The following is a 7,883-nucleotide window of genomic DNA, read 5'->3' as shown; positions in this document are numbered from 1 at the left end:
TGATTATGTGGTAGAAATAATACCAGAGAAGTGGAACCTCTTTCTCCATAGAATGGCAATAGCTGTTATATATTAGAGTGATGAAAAATTAGTCTTATTTTTGAGATTGAAGAGAACAATTATCAGGGTGGAAAGTTTAATCAAAAGAACCAGAATAGCATGTTCTTGAATAAGATTCTCATGTAACTGCTGTTGTCTCATTTTGCTACTGGTTTATTTAGAGTGTATTATAGATCTCACGTCTTAATAAAATTTAATTTTTTTTCATGGCTTTGAATGAATCGTAGTCTTTCTACCAACATAGTTCTATTCACCTCAGTAGGATGTTTCACTACCAGAATGATGCACCATTAGGGTCTTAAGGTTGAAAGGTCTAGAACAAATAACATAATTTTTGGAACATATACTCATACTTTGCACTTGAGTTATTCTTTGCTCACTTCCCTAGGATACTTATGAGAGCATCATGAAAATCCAATAGCAGTGCAACTTCAGATTCGTACATTCTAAAACCTGCATCACTGTTGATGAATATGCACCATATTATTATTTTTTTACACGCCTCTTTTTTGTGTGCCAAGTAAGAGCTATGGTGCACATCTAGATTTACATAAAGGGAAAATACACATGTAGTAAGAAAATGAAAAACATAAAATTAAAGGAAATGTGGAGAATAAGATAAAAATAACATGTCATTTTTGTCCATGGAGTGCTCAGTGATATAATTTGAAAGGATTAATGTTTATGAATTTCCTCTTAAGAATGAACATACAGAATGGGAATTTTGATTTGTTTGGGTAGATATACTAGAAACATCATATGTACTAGCAACTTACTCACATAACATTTTTGGTTATTTGAACTTGTGACCATTCCACTGGATCTGGATTGAACTCCACCTAACGTTTGGTTTCGGTATTGAGAATGATGATGTTATACACTGAAGTCTTATGGGAATTTTTGTTAGATAGTGAGGCTATCTGGGGAAAGCAGAGTTAACTTCACAAGCTGGTCCAAACATGGCTTCAGAGACAGGGAAAAGTGACTTCTTGGGATGTTCTGTTTTTTGAAAAGATGGAGTTATGAAATCCACATGTGGTTTGAATTTCCAGCTGGTGCCAAAAGAGAGAACACTAAGGCATTAATGATCAGCTTTCTCAGATAGACAGAATAGGAAATGGGAGTGCAGAGGTGTAAAAGGTGTTTGCAATCAAACATCACAAATGGAGTTTGAGTATACAACACTGAATGTTTACTCTTGAAACTCCTGACATTTCAGTTAGGAAAGATCCCAGTTTTCTTCCTCAGTAATTGCTTAATACATTCCTTTTTTTTGCTGCACACATAGGTCCCATTACACAATATGCTTATTGAAAATCTTTTTGAAATATTGTTTAGGTAAATTGCCTAAGGTATTTTTACACTAGTTAAATGAAAATTAATGTTTGGAAATGTATAATAAACATGACAAAGCAATTTTACTAGAAGGGCATTTTTTCAAAGGCTATGACAATGTCCTTTTCAGTTTATGGTACTGAGCAATACCCTGGTTCATTATTAACTAATTTTCATTAATTTTTAAATTTTCAACGGAGATGACTTTTTGCTTTTGTGTATAAATTGTACTTGTGGTATAGGAGGTGCTCAGTTTCCCTGGGCTCAGGTTTCAGGACACACCTCTGGGTTTCCAGGCACTCCCTGAGATCTCAGGCCCCTTCCTCTGAGCTCTCCCCTGAAGGAAAGTTACTATTACAAGTTAGACCTATTATCAGCACTAACACTGAGAAAATGAGATCACAAAGGGCTTACTTATGCAAATCTAGCGGCTCAGCATGCTCAGTAGAGAGCACAGAATATTCTTGAATATGCCTGGTGCATGTGATAGGGCCTGACAAATGAACATGCTCCAGGAAGAGACCAGCTGAGCATGTGCAAGACTCAATGTTACATAACTGGGGACCACCCCTTGACTGAATATTCATTAGATAGAGAAACTGTAAAAGCCTAATCCCAGCCTAAGGCAGGGTTGTTGCTCACTTTCCTGGAGGCAGCCTGTACTTTGCAGCTGAGGTGCCTGTACTCTTTACTTTGTATCAAACTTACTTTTAGCAAGCAGCTGCTCATTCTCTTGAGCCAACCTGCACTTTGTACTGAACTTTAAGTATGTTTTTCTTGCTTTTCAGTTAGACTTGATGTCCATAGTGAACTTACTTTTGTGTTAAACTTGGTGTGGGCCCTGCTTAGTCTCTGGAGCTAAGCTGCACTCTCTCTGTCGAACCTGCATTTCTCATCTGTTATATTAAACTTGTTCTCACTTTCTACTCAATACCTATACTTATTTTGTTAGTATCGCTTGTCATTTTTAAAGAGTTTATCTTCATGTATCATTGTGATTATGGTAACTTTCTTTTATGTCTATATTTTTATATCATGGATCACTGTTAGCTATATATTAATATTTAAATTAAATGGAGATACATTCTTCATAATCCTGTAAAAAAAAAACAACAAAAAAAACCAAGATTATCGAGTCTTTCAGGGGAGGTATTCAGTCCCTGAGGTGTGAGTTTATGATTCTTAATATTAAATGCCTGAACTGCAATTTACAATTCATTAGTAATAACAATGATAGTGCACGCTTTGTTAGCTAAGCATATAACCTGTGTTCCCATTGTCATGTTCTAGAAACATTTACAAGTTTCTCATATATATCACCAAAGACATTTTGCAGTGTTTGGTAAGAGCTCTTCCTTTTCCATGATCTCTAAAGGGAATCAGTTCACACGGAGAAAGCAGAAAATGCAGAGGTCTAACATTTGATAGCTAGTAGTGTTGGAAATTTTTTCATCCTCCTGTTTTCTCTCTTTATATCTGTTTTGGTGAAATGTCTCTTCATGTGTTTGTCCATTTTCTAATTTTTTCTTTTTTTTTTTTTTACTTATGTATTTGCTTATTTATATTTTATTTTATTTTTATTAATTGAAACTTAGTTGATTGTACATATCTGTGGAATACAGCATTGAATATCCATACCTGTGTGCAATATGTGATGCTCAAATCAAGATAATTAGTATAAACAACATTACACAAAGTAATCATTTTTTGTGCCCTTTACCAGTTTCTTGCTGAGCCCCTCCTCCCTCTCCCCCTTTCCCACCTCTGGTGGTCTCAGTTCTGTTCTCTCCTTTTGAAAGTTCCGTGAACTATTGTGATTGTTGTGTCTTTCTTTCTTTTTTTATTTCTTTGTTTATTTTTCTTAGCTCCCACTTATGAGTGAGGACATGTGGTATTTCTCTTTCAGTGCATGGCTTTTTTGATTTAACATAATTTTCTCCAAGTTCATCCATGTTGCTGCAAATGGCAGAATTTCATTCTTTTTTTTATGGCAGAGTAGTATTCTATGGTGTATATATACCACATTTTCCTTCTCCAGTCATCCACTGATGGACATTTAGGTTGGTTCCAATTCTTAGCTATTGTAAATAGAGTTTAGATAAATATGGGAGTACAGATAGCACTACAATATGGTGATTTTCATTCCTTTTGGTATATGCCCAGCAGTGGGATTGCTAGATCATATGTAGTTGTTTGAGGAAACTCCCCACTGTTTTCTATAATGGCTGCACTAATTTACAGTCCCACGAAGGAGTAGTAGGGTTCCCTTTTCTCTGCATCCTTACCAGCATTTCTTATTCACTGTCTTTTTGATAATGGCCAGTCTAACTGGGGTGAGATGATATCTCAGTGTGGTTTTGATTTGCATTTCCCTGATGCTTAGTGATGTTGAGCATATTTTCATGTGTCTGTTGGACATTTGTGTATCTTCCTTTGAGAAATGCCTATTTAGCTCCTTTGCTCCTTGTATATTCTGGGTATTAAGCCCTTGCTGGATGCATAGTTTGCAAATATTTTCTCCCATTCCATGGATTGCCTTTTTGCCCTATTAATTGTTTCTTTTGCAGTGCAGAAGCTTTTTCGTTTGAGTTAATCCCATTTGTTCATTTTTTCTTTTGTTGCCTGTGCTTTTGGGGTCTTATTCATTAAGTCTTTTTCTAGTTCTCCTTCCTGAAGTGTTTCTTCTATTTTTTCTTTTGGGAGTGTAATAGTTTTGGGTCCTATATTTAAGTGTTTAATCCATTTTGAGTTGACTTTGTTATATGGCAAGTAGTATAGGTCTAGTTTCATTCTTCTACATATGGATGTCCAGTTTTCCCAGTACCGTTCACTGAAAAGGCAGTTTTTTTTCTGTAATGCATGTTCTTGTTGCCTTTGTCAAAGATCAATTGGCTATAAGTATGTGGTTTGATTTCTGGGTTCTCTATTCTGGGTTCTCTATTCTGTCTGAGTGTCTGTTTTTAGGCTAGTACCATGCTATTTTGGTTGATATAGCTTTATAGTATAATTTGAAGTCAGGTAGTGTTATGCCTATGGCTTTATTTATTTATTTATTTTTGCTCAGGATTGCTTTGACTATCTGAGGTCTTTTGTTGCTCCATATGAATGTTATGATTTTTTTTCTATTTCTGAGAAGAAGGTCATTGGTATTTTGATGGGGATTGCATTGAATTTGTAGATAGCTTTCGGTAGTACAGACATTTTCACAATGTTAATTCTTCCAATCCAAGAGCATGGAATGTCTCTCCACCTTTTTGTGTCCTCTTTAATTTCTTTCAAGAGTGATTTGTAGTTCTCATTGCAGAGATCTTTCACCTCCTTGGTCAAATTGATTCCTAGGTTTTATGTGTATGTGTTTGTGTGTGTGTGTGTGTGTGTGTGTGTGTGTGTGTGTGTGAGAGAGAAAGAGAGAGAGGGACTATTATGAATAGACTTGTTATCTTGATTTCTTTTTCTGCTAGTTTGCTATTGGAGTATAAAAACACTACTGATTTTTGTGTGTCGATTTTGCATCTGCAATTTTACTGAAATTGTTTATCAGCTCTAAGAGTTTTTTGTACAGTCTTTAGGTGTCTCTATTTATAGGATCACCTGCAAAGAAGAACTCTTTGACTTCATCTTTTCCAGTCTGGATGCCCTTTATTTCTTTTTCTTGCCTGATTGCTCAGGATAGTACTTCTCATACTATGTTAAGTAGGAGCAGTGAGAATGGGTGTCTTTAGCTTTTTCCCATTCAGGATGATATTGGAGGTGGGTTCATCATATATGGCTTTTATCATGCTGTAATACTTTCCTTCTATATGTAATTTGCTGAGTCTTTATCATGAAGTGATGTTGAATTTTATCAAATGTTTTTTCTGCATCTATTGAAAAGATCATATGGGGTTTTTTTTGTCCTTGATTTTGTTGATGTGGTGTATCACATTTATTGACTTGCATATGTTCAACCATCCTTGCAACCCTGGGATGAATCCCACTTGATCATGGTATACAATTTTTTTAATGTGTTGCTATGTTCTTTTTCTAATATTTTGTTGAGGATTTTTGCATCTGTGTTCATCAAAGATATTGGCCTGTAATTTTCTTTTATTGTTGTATCTTTGTCAGGCTTTCATATCAGCATGATCATGGCCTCATAGAATGAATTGGGGAGAATGGCTTCTGTTTCAATTTTTTGGAATAGTTTGAAAAGAATTGGAATTAATTAATGTCTCTTTAAAGGTTTGGTAGAATTCAGCATTAATGCCATCTGGTCTTGGGCTTTTCTTTCTTAGGAGACTGCTGATTAATTACTGCTTCAATCTCATTGCTTGTTATTAGTTTATTCAGGTTTTCAATGTTTTCTTGGTTAATTCTTGGTAGATTGTGTGTTCCAGAAATTTATCCATTTCTTCCAGGTTTTAAAGTTTGTTGACATATGGTTGTTTATAGTCTCTAATGATTCTTTATATTTCTGTGATCAGTTGTAATGTCTCCTCTTTCATTTCTGATTTTTTTATTTGGATCTTCTCTGTCTTCCCACCCTACCCTCCCACCCCTCCCCAAGGGGACAAGTATGCTTTATTAGCTACAGTCAGTTCCCACAACTGACTTTCCAAAGCCTGAATCAGACCACCCCCCTGCACTCATTTACATGAGGGTCCCTCAAAACAGTCATGGAATCTCTCCTTTTAAAATTAGACTAGCTTATGCTTTGTCTATTTTGTTTATCTTCTTTAAAAGAACAACTTTTTGTTTCATTGATCTTTTGTAATTTTTTTTGATCTGTATTTCATTTAGTTCTGCTCTGATAATAACTATTTCTTTTAGTCTGCTACTTTGGGGATTGGACTTTTTTTTTTTTTTCCTACTTCTTTGAGGAGTAGAATTAGGTTGTTTATTTGAAATATTTCTGTTCTTTTAATGTAAGCATTTATTGCAATAAACTTCCCTCTTAGTACTGTTTTTGCAGTATCCCATGGGTTTTGGTATGATGTTTCTTTATTTTCATTAGTTTCAAGAGATTTTTTAATTTCCTCTTTAATTTCTTTTTGGACCCATAAGTCATTCAGGAGCATGTTGTTTAACTTCCACGTATTTGTATAGTTTCCAGAGTTTCATTTGTTATTGATTTCTAGTTTAATCCATTGTGGTCTGAAAAGATACTGGAAATAATTTCAATTTTTAAAAATTTGTTGAGACCTATTTTAAGACCTAACATGTGGTCTATCTGGGAAAATGTTACATATGCTTATGAGAATAATGTATATTCTGTAGTTGTTGGATGAAATGTTCTGTAGATATCTGCCAGACCAGTTGGTCTAAAGTATAGTTTTAATCATGTGTTTCTCTGTTGATTTATTGCCTAGATGATCTGTGCAATGCTGAGAGAGGGGTGTTCAGGTCCCCAGCTATTATTGTATTAGAGTCTATCTATTTCTTTAGGTCTAATAGTGTTTGTTTTATGTGTCTGGGTGCTCCAGCGTTGATTGTATATATATTTGTGACCATTATGTCTTCTTGCTTGATAGGTCCCTTTATTATTATATAACATCCTGCTGCTATGGCCAAGAGCTGCCTTTGGACCAGGAGTGGCTGTGGTGGTGGCTGTGGTGGGCCCCCCATGCAGAAGCCATGTCTGTAGCAGTGGCTGGAGTGCACCCAGGACCTCAGGAGCCACTTCAGGCAGCCCTCAGTCAGGCAGATGGCAGGATGGTTTATTTGTCTTAAGTTATTCTAAAATTTTTAGCATATTCTACATGTCAGTCCTATGTCAGATATATGATGGGCAAATATTTTCTATTAAATTCTAAATTTAATATAGAGGCTGGCCAGTTAGCTCAGTTGGTTAGAGCATAGCCTTATAACATGAAGGTCATGGGTTTGGATCCCCATACTGGCCAGACACGAAAAAAAAAAAAATAGCTTTCAATATAGAAATAGAAATATACATAATATTTCTATTAAATATTGTAAATAGTTTCTATTTCCTGAAGAGAGGGGCTCAAGGTTAATTTGATCACCACTGACCAATGGTTTAATCATTCATGCCTAAGTATTGTTGCTTCCCTAAAAAACCAAAAGAGTGGGTTCAGGGAGCTTCCTGTATGTTGGTATGCCCAGAGAGGGTATGTAACCTTCAATCTTTTTTCTCATATAGCATCACCTTATGTATCTCTTCATCTGTATCTTTCATAAAATCCTTTATAATAAACCTGTAATCATGTGTTTCCCTCAGTTTTTGCACTGGTCTCACAAATTAATCAAACCTGAGGAGTAGGTCATGGGAACCCCAATTTATAGCCGGAAGCACAGGTCAGGCAACCTGAGGCTTGCAACTAAAATCTGAACTTGGGATAGTTTTGTGGTACTGAGCAAGAAACCTACGGGATCTGATGCCAACTCCAGGTAGATGGTGTCAGAATAATATTGAATTAGAGGGCACCCAGCTGGTATCCTCTGCAGAATCAATTGCTTAGTTGCTGATGAGGAGAAATTCTCAGAGCTTT

The 7,883-nt window shown here is 35.6% G+C and overlaps 1 protein-coding gene across 1 annotated transcript in view; it reads right to left on the bottom strand.

The window, feature by feature from the left end:
- The window catches only part of LOC134372946 (zinc finger protein 208-like), a 563,224-nt gene that overhangs the window by 80,374 nt on the left and 474,967 nt on the right, over positions 1-7,883 (bottom strand).

Source organism: Cynocephalus volans, chromosome 3 (assembly GCF_027409185.1).
Source record: "Cynocephalus volans isolate mCynVol1 chromosome 3, mCynVol1.pri, whole genome shotgun sequence".
NCBI lineage: Eukaryota > Metazoa > Chordata > Mammalia > Dermoptera > Cynocephalidae > Cynocephalus > Cynocephalus volans.
The sequence above is the reverse complement of the archived record's forward strand: the minus strand, read 5'-3'. Positions and strand labels throughout refer to the sequence as shown.